This window comes from Lolium rigidum, chromosome 4 (genome assembly GCF_022539505.1).
Source record: "Lolium rigidum isolate FL_2022 chromosome 4, APGP_CSIRO_Lrig_0.1, whole genome shotgun sequence".
In the NCBI taxonomy this organism is placed as follows: Eukaryota; Viridiplantae; Streptophyta; class Magnoliopsida; order Poales; family Poaceae; genus Lolium; species Lolium rigidum.
Genome location: NC_061511.1, coordinates 268,454,937 through 268,469,087, shown reverse-complemented (window position 1 = coordinate 268,469,087; position 14,151 = coordinate 268,454,937). Strand labels below are relative to the sequence as shown.

Below are 14,151 nucleotides of genomic sequence, written 5' to 3'. Positions count from 1 at the left end.
CCTTCGCCGGCTCGTCCCTCGCCGCGATGGCTTCCTCCAGTTCACGGTTCTACAAGAAAAAAGTTCATATTTGGAACTGATATATAATCGAAACATTATTAACAAATCCATTCTCTGCAATACATGTAGAAAAAGAAGTAATGATACATAGAAAACATACTTGCAGAACACAAAGCCGAGCTCCACACCCCTGATTTTTCTCGCTAGCGTGGGTGCAGTGGAGGCGGCAGCAGATATGCTTGCATCGTCGTCGTCGTGCAACCGTGGCGGCCGAGTTTGCGTCCTAAGTGCTAGAAACAACGCAAGGGGGTTTTGTATCCCCTGCGCAATTAATCGCTGGCTTCTGAGTTCATCAATGGCGGCGGTGGAGGGCACGTGCATCCCACATCGGTATCGGCAACTGGTCTGTCCCCCGTGGTCGTGCCAGTGTGGAGGAATGAAGGGAGTGGGGCTGAAGTCACAGCCGTTGATAGGCACGCGCAAGGGCGGAGCTGGGAAGAAAAGTTCCCTGATGCACTTATCAAGCTTGTAACCTTGCTAGTTGAATTTTTTCCTCTATGATGCACTTTTCTTACTCTAACCTGCATTTACCTTGATAAACACACAAATAGTACTAAATTTTTCCTTTTACGTTGATGCATGTGCATCAGGGTCACCCTATACAGATCCGCCCCTGGGCACGCGTGGAGGGCGGCGACTTGAGTGTGGGCGACGACGTGGATGAAGGCACAGACGACGAATGGAGGAGAACGACATACATGATGTCATGGGGGAAAGGGGAGGTTACGGGGCTCAATTAGCGTAGAAGGAATTAATAAGAAGGTTCAACGCTCAATGAGTTTGCTGCTCAACGTTGGAGCGATCTTAACCATCAAATCCACGTGGTTGAACGGCTGAGATGTGTTGAATCTGCCTCTCTTTATATTTTTTTATTAGTGGAGATGGAGATAGAGATTAGTGGAGATGTGTACACAAGGAGAGCTTGATCACATTTTAACGCGGGCAGAAATGCATCGAGAGATGGAAGTGTTTCATGGGCCTGCAAGCCAGGTACAGACATTTGGCCCAATAACTACTCGCTCGCAACAAAGGTTCGAAACCCTACGGTCCTGCTCACTCACTTCCCTAGTTGCCAATCCAAAATCCTCGCCTTCGCCCAGCTGCCCTGTACTCCCCTCCACCGGCGGGCGGCGGCCATGGAAATGGAACCGCAACCTATCATCGGCCACAACCTGAGCGATATGCAGGCCGGCATAGAGCGCGACGGCTTGGATCCCCGGACGCTGGACTTGGGAACCAACCTCATGCTCTACTTGGTATACCACTACCTCCCTCGCCCGCCCGTCTCCCCCTCCGCCGCTTCCTCGCCCTCCGCCGCCTTGTGCTTCCACCAAGGCGTCGACCGCATCAGCCGCCTGCCGGAGAACGTCCTCCGCAACATCGTCTCGCGCCTCCCCGTCAAGGACGCCGCGCGCACCGCTGCGCTCTCCTCGCGCTGGCGCCCCGTCTGGCTGTCGGCGCCGCTCACCCTTGTCGACAGCCACCTGCTTCCGGACTGCGGCGCGGGAGGGCCGTACGCCATGGGCGCCCCCTCCCCGCGCGCCGTCACCGCGTCGGTGTCCCGGGTCCTCGCGGCGCACCCGGGGCCCTTCCACTGCGTCCACCTCACCCGCACCACCATGAACGAGCACCGGGGCGAAATGGCGCGCTGGCTCGACGTCCTCGCCGCCAAGGGCGTCAAAGAACTCATTTTTGTCAACCGCCCCTGGCCGGTCGACCTGCGCCTCCCCGCCACGCTCTTCAGCTGCGCCTCCCTCACCCGCCTCTACCTCGGAGTCTGGAGGCTCCCGGACACCGCCGCCGTGCCGCGCCGCGCCACCTTCCCCAACCTCCTGGAGCTCGGCCTCTGCTTCACTGTCATGGAGGACCGGGACCTCGCCTTCATCCTCGAAAGAAGCCCTGTTCTCGAGACTCTCGTCATCACGGGAAGCCAGACTGGAGTGCGCCTCCGCCTGGTCAGTCACAGCCTGCGGTGCCTGCTGCTGGGCCTTACCTACTTGGAGGACATCGATGTGGTGGATGCCCCTCGCCTGGAGAGGCTCATTCAGTGGACAAATTTTGGCGAGCACAGCAGCAGTAAGGGTATGCTGCGCCCCTCCATGATCAAGATTGGCCATGCACCCAAACTGCGTATGCTGGGATACCATGAGCCAGGAGATAGTGACATCGAGATTACCAAAACTGTCACTGTGGTATGTACTTAATTAGGCAGCACACTAGCTACACATGTCATAAACTCATGTTGATCTCAACTAGTTTCTATTTTGGGTGCATTGCAGGCTGGCACCAAGGAGAAAATTGTCCCCAGTGTCAATATCTTGGCCATAGAGGTGCAATTTGGAGTGCGCAGTGCTCTCAAGAAAGTGCCTGGCTACCTCAGAAGTTTCCCAAATCTCCAGACGCTCCATGTCCAGGTAAAATCTCTTTTCTCTTACAGTAGATAAAAGGTAAATTTGGTTTAACTTAACTCCACTTGCAGATTTGCTGCATTGGGCATTTTGCATTACCAGTGCTTGTATATCTGACATGGACAAAAACCCTGAATAGGATTATAGTAATTGCTGCTGCATGATATATCCTCAGTCATATATTTATGCACCGGCCCATTTCATTTGCAGTCCAAAAGAGCTGAAGAGCCCACTGGCAAGGTCAATCTCAAGTTCTTGCAGGAGGGCGGTCCCATCAAATGTGTCGTGCAGATGCTGAAGAAGGTGTTCTTCTATGAGTTCCAAGGGTCGAAGAGTGAGGTTGCTTTCCTCAAGTTCATCGCAGAGAGAGCTCGGGTGCTGGAGAAGATGGTGGTTGTGGTGGCAAGTGAATGTTTCTCTTCGGGGGCTAATGTGAATGTCAAACTGAAGCCCCTGATAAGTGCAAACTGGATTAGTCAAGTTTGTAAACTTCAGCTCTTCAAGAGCCCACGCACTCACGGGGGACCTCCGATTTTCTGCCAACAACGAGCATCTGACCTCTCGTTTCCTGACCCTTTTGACCTCATCTACTACCAAGAATCTCTGTAAGTGTTGAAGTTACCTAGTGGCACCATGCCTAGCTTGTAGAAGACTACTGGCACCTAGACTTTTGTCCGACTTGCAGCAGCTAAATGCTTGCATTTCATGGGATTTCTCCAGCACACTGTAGCATGCTTTCAGATATCTCTATTATGTCACACAGTTTGTGCTAATTAAGTAATTATGTTGACTAGTAAACTGCAGGTGCGTTGCACGTCACTGATGAAGCAAGACAACGTAAGAAAAATGTTGATCCAATTTAGAACTCAAATACCCGTAGTTACGTCAAACGAATCAGTATGCCCAAATTACTATGGTGTACAACGATATATTGTCGATGATATGTGGCACCAGATGTGTTGCCAAAGTTTCAAGTTAGTGCCTTTAGAAACACACTGTTCGCTTTGAGCAGATTTCACTGTTTCAGCACAACAGTTTCATAGGTACAATTCCTTACATTTTATAGGCCCTGAACTAAATTAGGTGGTGTTCAAAAAGAAATGGTATCTAATATTAATGAGGTGTGAAGCATGGACGTAAAAAAAACTAAGCATCGGCCTTCGCTTCACAAGTTTTTTTGTGTTCTAGGGTTCCAAAACGACCCTGCCAAGCAATATCCAAAATAATGTTGTTTTTGAGTCACCCGCGTGTATCTTTCCGGATCACGAACAATGCTTACTAGTGGTTGGGGTGCCCCCTGGCTCCCTGGGGCACCTCCTCGCCGTGAAGTGGCGGCCCAATCCCGCCCAAATTGCCAGGCTCGAATTTCCTTGTCTTGGTTGTTTGTTTCTAGTCGACCCGTTCATGCTCGAGATCTGCAGTCCACCCACTTACCTACCTATACAGTGCTAGAAAACATATGTGACCTGTTGCTGTTACATTCAGAATGAGGGCATGGGAACTTTATGCAATACAAAAATTGTTCTGCTACTGGTGTTCCAAACACAGGAGCAAGACTGTCGGTCATAAGCACAGCTAGTCCTGCTCCTAACTATGATGCACAAAATAACTCAATGAGCCAGCTAGCATTGCATATTCTGATGACAATTGAATTGGCACACTATATTGGTGGAAGTATATTTATACCATGGATGCATGCATTAAACTGTAGTCTTTTAACAACCGTTAATCGCCGCCACGTAGAAATAGTATCTCGGCCCCAAGAGCATGCCAAGGCAACAGAGATGTACAGACTAAAAACCATGAGCCGAGAAGGGGGGAAATTGAATGACAAAACTTCATGCTGGATTAGTTCTTCAAGGTAGATGAATCAACTTCAACTGAACTTTCTTTCATCCACTGCAACACTAGGTTTCCAAGTATTACATTCATCTTTTGTCTTCGAACCATGCTATTTTTTCAGTTTAAGTTTGTTCATGCTACATCATGTTTGTTAGGTATCTTTACATATAATATTTTGCTGAACCAAATTATAGTTAGTCGTCTGACCGGTGTTCACAAAACACCATATTCAAGCCTCAAATTCAAATTTCGTGATGTGATGGACTCGCTATGGGAACTATCATTGTTCGATGATTAGTCTGCTTGGCAGTACCTGGATTCTGTACAACTTGATAATTAATTTGTTGATTGTACAACCACTATTTTTTGTTGTTAGGTTCTCGCTATCGAATCAATTCTTAGAACCCTATCCTGGGTGCCCAATATCGTGCATCCTATAGAAAGGAGAATGTACTCTTAATGGAGAGAAACATTTGACGTGGCAGTGTAAACTCTGAAGTACGAACAGTGGTAAAAGAATGGTGTGGGCAGCGCGACTGCTCAGGGCCACAGCCACTGTATCATGCCAAACTCTCCACCTACATCATCCAAGTTTTCAAAAACCGTCTTGGAACTAATCAATTTACATTCTTACAGTTGCAAAGTAGTTTCTCACAAATTTTAAGGAAGGCTTTTGTGACTTCCCAGATTCATCAATTGGGGTGTCTTCTCGCCGGCATTGTGTGATCCAATCCTAACGCCAAATAACAAAGCAGACGTACTGTGAGCTAGCAATCTTCATATGTAGCTGTATGTACAGATAGAGGCATATGTGCACTTCAGATTTAGGCGAACGCAACCCGTTTTGATCTCCTTTAGGTTCACTGATTTCTAGTGCCATGTCCATCCAAAAGAGTTCTTGAAAGGTCATAGACAAATGGTAATCAACAATAACTACTTCAAAAAGACCTTACACGTGGAGTGATCAACGCAAAATTCATATCATGCAACTAAGTAGAGACAGAGCCAAGACAAATAATCTGGTACAATGTGAGTGAGTTCGAATACTACATGAGACCAAGAATTATCAAACAAGCCACAGATGGCACAAAAGACTTTTTTTCACAAAACCACAAAACAAAGAGAAATGCCAGACAATATTTTGTCGCCTTTTGGAAGCCAAGACGATGGCAATAAGGCTAATCTTACAGAGTGGCTTGCCCAAGAGTACTAAAGAGTAGGTTCCCTTCTTTTGACCGCCCGTCAAATCCTCAAAAAAGGATGTGCCTGACATTGTTCAGTTTCTCAGGAGAACAGAGATTTCCAATCCTTGCCAGCAACATCCAAGAATGAAAGCACCACAAAGCTGACTACAAAAGTATTGAATGTTTACTTCCAGCATTGTTGAGAAAATCGTTAACTTGTAGCTACTCGGTTACATGTGCATCTTAACTTTGTGGGGTGTGGACCCGCAAGATTAACAAGCTTAAGCTGGGAAAATCAATAATAACTTAGCTGAAGCATACCTCATGACAAAAAGATAATATATTGTCCCCTAAGTAGCAGCTTCTTTATAGCCAGTGGTACAGTATTACTTTTATGCAATGGGAATATGAATACATGACATAACTTTTCAAAAAACATATTACTACCAAATTTCTAGCTTACTCAGTAATCATGCATTGGCCGCTAACCGTATCAGGAAAAACTGATGGCATCACCTGGGAAGGGATAAACGGTAGAAAAGTGTAATGAAAGTCTCACAAACAAAACATAAAGATGTTAGTACTAAATGGGCATAGATACTAATTCCACGGTATGATTGCTGCACCCTCATGGAGCTCTCACAGCGCTTTGGATTTTCGGCCGTCCGATCGAGCTGACGTGGCGCGATCTCGGCCGTCGTTCCGTCCAGGGCGCTGAGGCCCTCCCGCAGACCCACTTTTTATCCATGGGTCACTAAAAGCCCTATCGGCCCGACTTCGCTAGCGCTCCACCAATCCCAGGACAGGACGTGGGGTGGTTCTCCCCAATCCCCGCATCGCCTCTCTTCCAGCTCCTGCCGCGCTCTCGTCTCGTCGCCCGCCGCCGCCGCCGGCTCGCGCCCCCATCCCCGCTCCTGCCCCGTTCTCGTCCCCCGCCGCCACGCCTCGAGCCGCCGCCTCGCGCCCCCGCCGCCTCGCCCGTCCTCAGAAGGACATGAGCACGGGGCAACACGACGTGCCGCTGTTAGTGAGGGCCGAGAGGAAGAGGAGGAGCAGGGAGGGAGAAGGATTGGTGAAGTGGGGATGGAGGGAGGAGGAAGAGTGACCCCTGGTGGCCTGCTGCATCTTCCATGGGCCTCCAACCCTGCTTCTCTTCGTCTCGCGCGGCGGCGGCCGGCCGGCCGGGCTCTTCCCTCACACAACCCCTATTTGGGGCAGAAGGACGACGTCAATGGTGCCGGTTCGAGCTCCCTCCCCCCCCCCCCCCCACCCCCCACATCTCTCTCTGGCTAAACATTGAGGTTCTCCTGATTTTTTCATGTTGCTTCCAGATGTTTGAGTGATACCTTCCTGCTAGTGAGGAAGATTGAAAGAGCAAGAAGAAAGGGTGAGGGAGATGAAAGAGGACACAACAAATGACTACAGATCTGCTCTAACAAAGGAATAAACTTGTAAGGTGCGTGTTCCTCTCAGGTGTCTTCTCATAGATGCTCTCAGATAAGGTTTGTGCTCCTCTCTGGTCTATTAGCATTGATGCTTTATGTGATTCAGTATGGATTTTTGTTTCTGTTACTTATGAAGCTTCATTGATTAAGGTGTACCAAATCCTAGCTGCTCTATTGTTACGAGGTAGTCAGGTATGACAGTCATCTTACCTTCTCCTCACCCCCTTCCTTGAACATCTATTCCTAATTCGACCACTGGTCTGCAACACCTTCTTTGCTCCCGTATTGTGAGGTTTTTGGTGTGTACATAAGTTGTTTGTGTAAATGGCCAAGGGAAAAATTTGCCCAAGAAAGATGGCGACATATGTGCATACTCTTTTGTTTGAGAGAGATGGAGCAGAGAAATTAATTGCTTGAACTACTTGTCGTAATGCTCTTTCCATGTACATATGCATGTTATGCTAGGCCATATATGTTATTTTTACACATATTTTCTGGGATTGTTCATATAAATCTTAATTAGATATTATGTTATTTTTACACATATTTTCTGGGATTTTTCATATAAATCTTAATTAGATATTATGTATACTGATCTACAGGAGTTTCATTGGGTCAATTCCACTTGTCTCCCAATCATGTGTGACATCAGTCCAATTAGGATTTTTTAAGATGTTAGTGCCTTTCTCTTTGCGTAATTAGGTTTTGCACATCTATTTTTCGTACATTTGATTTTACCCTCTTTGTTTGGTGGAGGTGTATTATGTATGAATATAAAGTTCAGTAGGCCCATATCTTGCTGTTCAAGGAGGTAATGGTTGGCCATTTTTGAATATTGACCATACTGCCGGTTGTGCATCTTCTTGGCAGCTATCCTCCCATGCTTTTCTGCTTTTATCATTGCAGATTTACTTGTATGGCACAAAGCATGATTTGGTTATTTTTTACAGGAAACACACATTTTGCATCTGGTTTAGGTAGCATAAAGATGCAGATGCAGATTCATGGAGAGCATCTGATGAACCACTACTTGCCATGGAAATGGACCTCATCTATCGCTTATTTCAGGTATTATTTTAAGGCCAAATGTATCATCCGTTGTTATTTTTAAGTTTGTGCTTTCCTTGCGTAGTCCTGAGTTTCAGATCTAAAAAGGATTGGAGCTACAGTTTTCTGTATTTTGATTCAGTTGACATTTAAAAAATGATATTACTTGCATATGAGCTTTATGCTAAGAGATACACCTATCAAAAAAATTCTGTTTTTATGTGTGTTCTGGTATTTCAACTGAAAATTACTGTCCACGCACCTCATTTATGTTTGAATTTTCATACACAAAAGTGAATTGGTAGTCCATCAGTTGCCAATATGAGCAATGGATTTTCCAGCTCCAGCCCTACACATTATAATAAGTAACTATCTTGGTGCAGAGGAATAATGAAAATCCTTCTTTGGCCAAACAACTTGTTGCACAATTTTACCTAGATTTTAAGGTTGTTTTCTGTTTCGGTGGTATATTGTCCTGGTCGTTGGGGATGGCATTGGTCTGACGCTGGCCATGCTGCTCCCACTTCCCTGCGGAGAGCCACTTCATCTACAGAACAAGGCAGATCTTAATATATACAAATGTACCGATGCTCACTTCACATACTGGAAACATGCCAGTGCTTTCACGACAGTAGGCGGTGGCTTGCGGGGTGAGAGTTCTGAGCAACAAAACTGGTGCAGCTGCACCTTGGTACAAAGGTCTCCTACAACAGTGGCGGGTAGTTCAATATGATGTGCATATGGTGGAGCTGACCAAACGATAGTAGAGTAACCATCACATCTTAAAAGCATATACTAATTATTAATTAATAAATTTTAGTCCCGTATGTACTAGGTTATCCACTTAAGAATTATATATTATATTATAGGTCGGGGCATTATCGAAATCAGTTATTAAATTTCACAACTAATAGCAGAGCTGGTCTGTGGATAAACAAATAAATACATTAATTAGAATCATCCCCAAGATAGCACAACCTCTGCACTTTATATAACACTACCATGAAGTACTTCATGTTCATGGTCATAAATATATAGCAGCTTTAACCTGCATAAGCACTGTTATATTCAACCTGACTAATATATATGCTCCTTAGAATTTTTTTTGGATAGAATAAAACCTTAAACTATTCATCTGATGCTACTTGTGAACTACTTGCCGGCTCAGATTTAGAAGCCCCATTCATGATGTGGCCCCAACTCTCTTTTGTAGTACGCTCCGGAGTGTGCTCAGTATCCACTTTCCGGCGTGCACTATTTGAGAGGGAGTTCCTCTTCTTGAGATCATTCGGCAGATTATCCAACCAGTTTACAGGCATACAAGTTAATACCTTTCTATTGTTCTCCACTCAGATCGAGTGAGCCATGACAGATATCTCAAATTTGCATAATTTAAGTAGTTCACAAATTCATTGTTCATAAACCATGGATAATCAACTGCACTGTAGAACCACTCATATGTACACCATCTACAAAGTGATTCAACTCCTGCTTCCTAGCGAAGTTGAGGCAAGGAGGACCTTGATTGCATCATTCTCGGCAAATATGGATGATTGTGAAGCAAAGTGCGCTAAGAAGAAGCAACTTTCCACAAGGTGGCATGATAAGTAGAAACACCAGTACTAGCTTCATCGCGCCAGAACCAATAGGAGCTTCATAACTCTAGGTAGCAGAAGAAGCATGCGGGGCCCTGGTAGCACAGGAAGCAGAGGCAGCAACAGAAGCTTTGTCCAGGTGTCGCGGTTGGTCGCCACCAGGGGCCAGGCCAATATGATGATTCTGCGCTGGCATACAGGTTGCAATAGGAATTATAGGAGGAGTTCATGACACAATATACTGCCCGAGCAAACCTGAGAGCTATGCCCTCTTGGGTTGTTCGCCTCTGCACTCGTGGTTGGCCTCTTTAGTTGCCTGCATTTCAGTTTGCCAATACCTAAATCTTCTTGTGGAAGACTATACAATTTACTTTTGAGTGTCTTCAACAGTTTGCGTTATACTTTCTGTGGGTCTGTGGTCACTACTTGTCAGTGTCTTCAACAGTTTGCATTATCCTTTAGAATTCCTTGATGTGGCGTGTATATAGTTTATTAGTTGCACTTTCGTCTTATTAAATCCATTCGGTAATCATACCAGTTGAACTCTTTTATCCCACGATTATCAATTTTTTTTATCTTATTGTAGTCAAGTCAACATTGTTCGCTCAAACTGTAGCGAGTTCATCGTTTCAGTGACTCCTTAATGATTATCATATCCTATTGCATTATGGTCTACATTGTTGGCTTGACCTGTTCTACATCATGTAGACCTACAGGAATTTAGATAGTACCCAATGGCATGATTCGATTATCTGCTAGACTGATTTTCGTCATGTTTCCTAAATGATGTGTTGACAAGCCTTCAAATCCCCCTTTTGCCCCCTTGTGTTTTCTAAGGGGAAATTTTAGTTATCACTCTTAGATACATCTAACTAGAATGATAGCAACCTAAGTGAATTTTGTGTACTCTATTTCCGTGTTTATGCTATATCTACTTAGTGATTTTTTTACTTGGCTTTGATTGTTTCTATTCGAAATCATGGCATGCTTCTGCTAGATAGTCACATTAACCAGCTAAAACAAAAATAATAGGGGGTTTCGAAGTAGTATTTTATCATCCACTTGTGTAAATGCCAACATAGGTGTTCTCTGAATTTATTATCAAGTGTATTACAAAAGGATCATTGGTGCAAAATACCGCCTATTGACTGTTGCCACCTTGGTCTCCTCAGCCTGGATGATGATTATTTTCCCCAAGATGATTTTTAGAGCACGTCTGCAATAATAATCTAGGAGGCAAGGTGATGCTACTTCTTCGGCAAGCTTGGCGGACTTTCTTCTGAACTACGAAGCCCTGCTGACGGACATAAAACATTCAGAGATGACTGACAAAGATAAAGTTTCTGCTGATATTCACGTGCTGGCTAACCAGAATTGCTCATCTATTTCCAGCAGAGTCAAAGACAAACAGCGAGCCCATTGGGTTGCGCCTCCAAACGGCAAAGTAACGATCAATGTCGACGCCGCTTACCTGCCGGCGACCAGAGACGCGGCTGTTGGGGCGGTGGCTCGCGAACATGATGGCACCATCATCGCCGCTCTTAGCTAGACTACAGGTTTCTGCCAGGATGCAGAAGAGGCATACGGAAGGGCGATCCTGGCTGGCCTGTGGATGGGGAACTGACGGCTTTGGAATCTGACCGTGCAATGCTGTTCGCGCATCTAATGATCCTTTCGCTGATCACTCTCGTCTCTGGAGTGTTTACAATGATATTCTGAAGCCATGACTTGATTACCCGGGTGCTCGGTGCTGTATTCCGGGAGAAAGTTAAATTATGTTGCCCATGGGCTTGCTCAGCTTAGCTACGCGTTCCGGTGCTTGTAACCTGTGGCTGGCGCCTGTGCCAACTGCTATTGCAGAACTCGTGCTAAACGAGATTGTAATCTATGATTCAGAGTAATATATGAGCTTTCCCCCTCACTAAAAGAAGAAAATAATTGGGCCCCAGAAAAAAATGAGTTTGTTATATACAAGTTTTTGTGCATTCTTTTTTGATGAAAGTATTACCAAAAGTATAGTATTGTGGCTAATCCTGTGGCTACTTGAATTGGTTTTGTATTTACATTTATTTACCTTGGTTCAAAAATTTGCAACGGTTTTTTTATTTGATGAAATGCGACCGAGTGCAGAGCGATAAGTTCAATGCCCACCGCCTATTTGATGAAACGCAAGCACTGGGTGTTCTTTTTATGCTTTGTTTCTTCATATATTTCTAATGTTCCCCTACATGTATTTTTGGTTCTTTGATTGTTTACTAGGTAAGGTATTGTCTTATTTCTCAAAAGAAAAAGAAAAAAAAGGTATTGTCTTCAGTGCATATGTTAACCAAGAACAAAGTAGTCAGCTTAGGACCTCTGAATTTAGACCTGATACGAACATGATTTGCTTTAGGTTTGTAGCTCTTTTTCCAGCACAGATGATTCTCCACCACTTAGAGAAACTTCAATACCTTTTTTTGTCATATTTTGCATGATTCCTTGATTCGCGAGTGCCACTAGCTTGCAGATTGTTCTTTTCCTATACCTGCACTCCTTTGAGATTTTCTTATTATGAATTTTATATTGATATATACAAAATACTTAGTTCTTCCAATTGATATAGGCTACTTTATGAACTTAAATTATAATATATTAGTAGTAGAAGTCGATATATTTGTTACTTGAATTTCTCCCAAATCCCAATATTATGTGCCAACTGTAATCGGCTCTTGCTTCTGCGCTACGATTGTCCATCTTTTCTCAGTCCGGAGAGATTTTCGGTGGTATGGCCTGATGTTTGTTATTATTCACTTCCAGGCAACAGTGCTTCCAAGAAGGTATGGCCTACATTTATTTCCTTGAATTTTCATATATTTATCACTAAATTGATATTCAAAATATCCATGATGTTTAAGTTTCAAGCTCTATCATTGATCTAGGTTTTAGCAAATATAAATTAACTTATCATGTGTAAAACAATTTTCTAGCCGAAATGAAGTGGTATTAATTGTTATGCTATGCTACTTGGCTAGCGCTTGTAGCATTAGATTTTTTCTGGTACCTTGAAAATTATTGTGTTCTTGAAGTTCTTATCGAAGGAGTTTGGTTTTATTAAGAGCATATTGGAGTAATACATAAAGACCGATGGTTATAGGAAGGTTGAGAATTTTTTTGCCTGCTCCTTTTTTTACTTTTTATCAAGCTGCACCAAAGTGCTAATAATTAGACCAGGTGTAGAGTGCTTGCACTTCAAAATATGTTACCGATCAGATTGTTTCAGTTATGTAGGGTTCGTTTAAATATATTGCATACCACACCAGAAATGGTCAGTACCTACGACCGCGCGAGAGCGGCGTGCCGGCAGGATCCCCTCCTCCATCTCCTCCTTTACCCCACCGTCTACACCTCCGTCGAGACAACAGGAAAGGGGACGGATGAGGAGTCCCACAATGGTGCCACCGGTGCCCTCCATGGGGCCGTCGGTGACTCTCCGGACCTGCTCGGCGTGGACTCCACCATCGATCCCCTATCCATCATCCTCTCGGCTTGATTCCGCCAAGGTCGTCCTCAACAACCGCGAGCCGGCGAGAAGCCTCTCTTGGTAGCGGTGTACATCTATGCTTTCAGTCCGTTAGATCAATTCCAACCCGAACGATCGAAGACCGCATTTCTTTGTTTGTATTATGCATTTCCTCAATTGTATGTGTCATGTTAGTCACATGTTCAAGCAGGTCATGTTGGAATATAATGCGAGCCTTTGAAAACTTAAGTTCTTTTGCCTTCTTGTCGTTGTGGCCGTTTTGTAGTTTTGCCCTTTATTGCATCACCTTGTGGTATGTACATGCTTGGCAAAACACACACATATTTTGGTATAGTTGCTTGGTAGATATGCATGTCCAATGTTCCTCCGCGTTGGAAGCCTCAAATTGGTACATCAATAATATTCTTCTCACTATGACCATTTAACGGTAAAGCTAATATTTATTCTTTACAGTATTGCACGGTGATTGTATGGTTGTACTTGTTCATTTCTTAGGTTATCTATAGGTGTTAATGCTTGGTATATCGTGTGGTCAAATTTCCATTCAATGATTCTGTTGAAATTGATTAGAAGAGAAAATTGTAGTAGTTCCCTAATATAATCTTCCATGTAACTGGATAATTATATTCAGTATGACTCTTTATTTGATATTGCAAAAGACACATAGTTTTTTATTTAACTTGGAACAAAGTAACCTTGACCAATGGTTTTTGGAATTTTACTTATATGTTGGAGAGATTATTTCTTCCCTCAAGGAGAAGGGACTTTGGTTGAAAAGAGTAAAACTAATAGGTGCCTGGTTGGCTTGGCACATGTTTTTATCTTAAAGAAGCATCAAATTTCTATAAGGTACGATACTTTTGTAAATCCTAACAAATATGTTATCATATTGGGAGTTAATTTTAATCGTCGTTATGCAAACTAAATATCGTCACGAGTTCTACGGGATCGTGCGCCAAGGCGCACATTTAAATCTAGTAGAATATAATATGCTTGTTTACGAAGAGGCAAACCAGTGTCTTTGTTGGTTTAGTGCAAAATATCCATGAG

General features: G+C 44.1%; 1 long non-coding RNA gene across 1 annotated transcript; it reads left to right on the top strand.

The window, feature by feature from the left end:
* The first annotated feature begins 6,497 nt into the window (after positions 1-6,497).
* Positions 6,498-11,492, top strand: LOC124707718. The gene is made up of 4 exons (XR_007004968.1): positions 6,498-6,728; positions 6,826-7,131; positions 7,890-8,007; positions 10,754-11,492. It is a non-coding gene; the product is annotated as an uncharacterized LOC124707718 (long non-coding RNA).
* Positions 11,493-14,151: the final 2,659 nt, after the last annotated feature.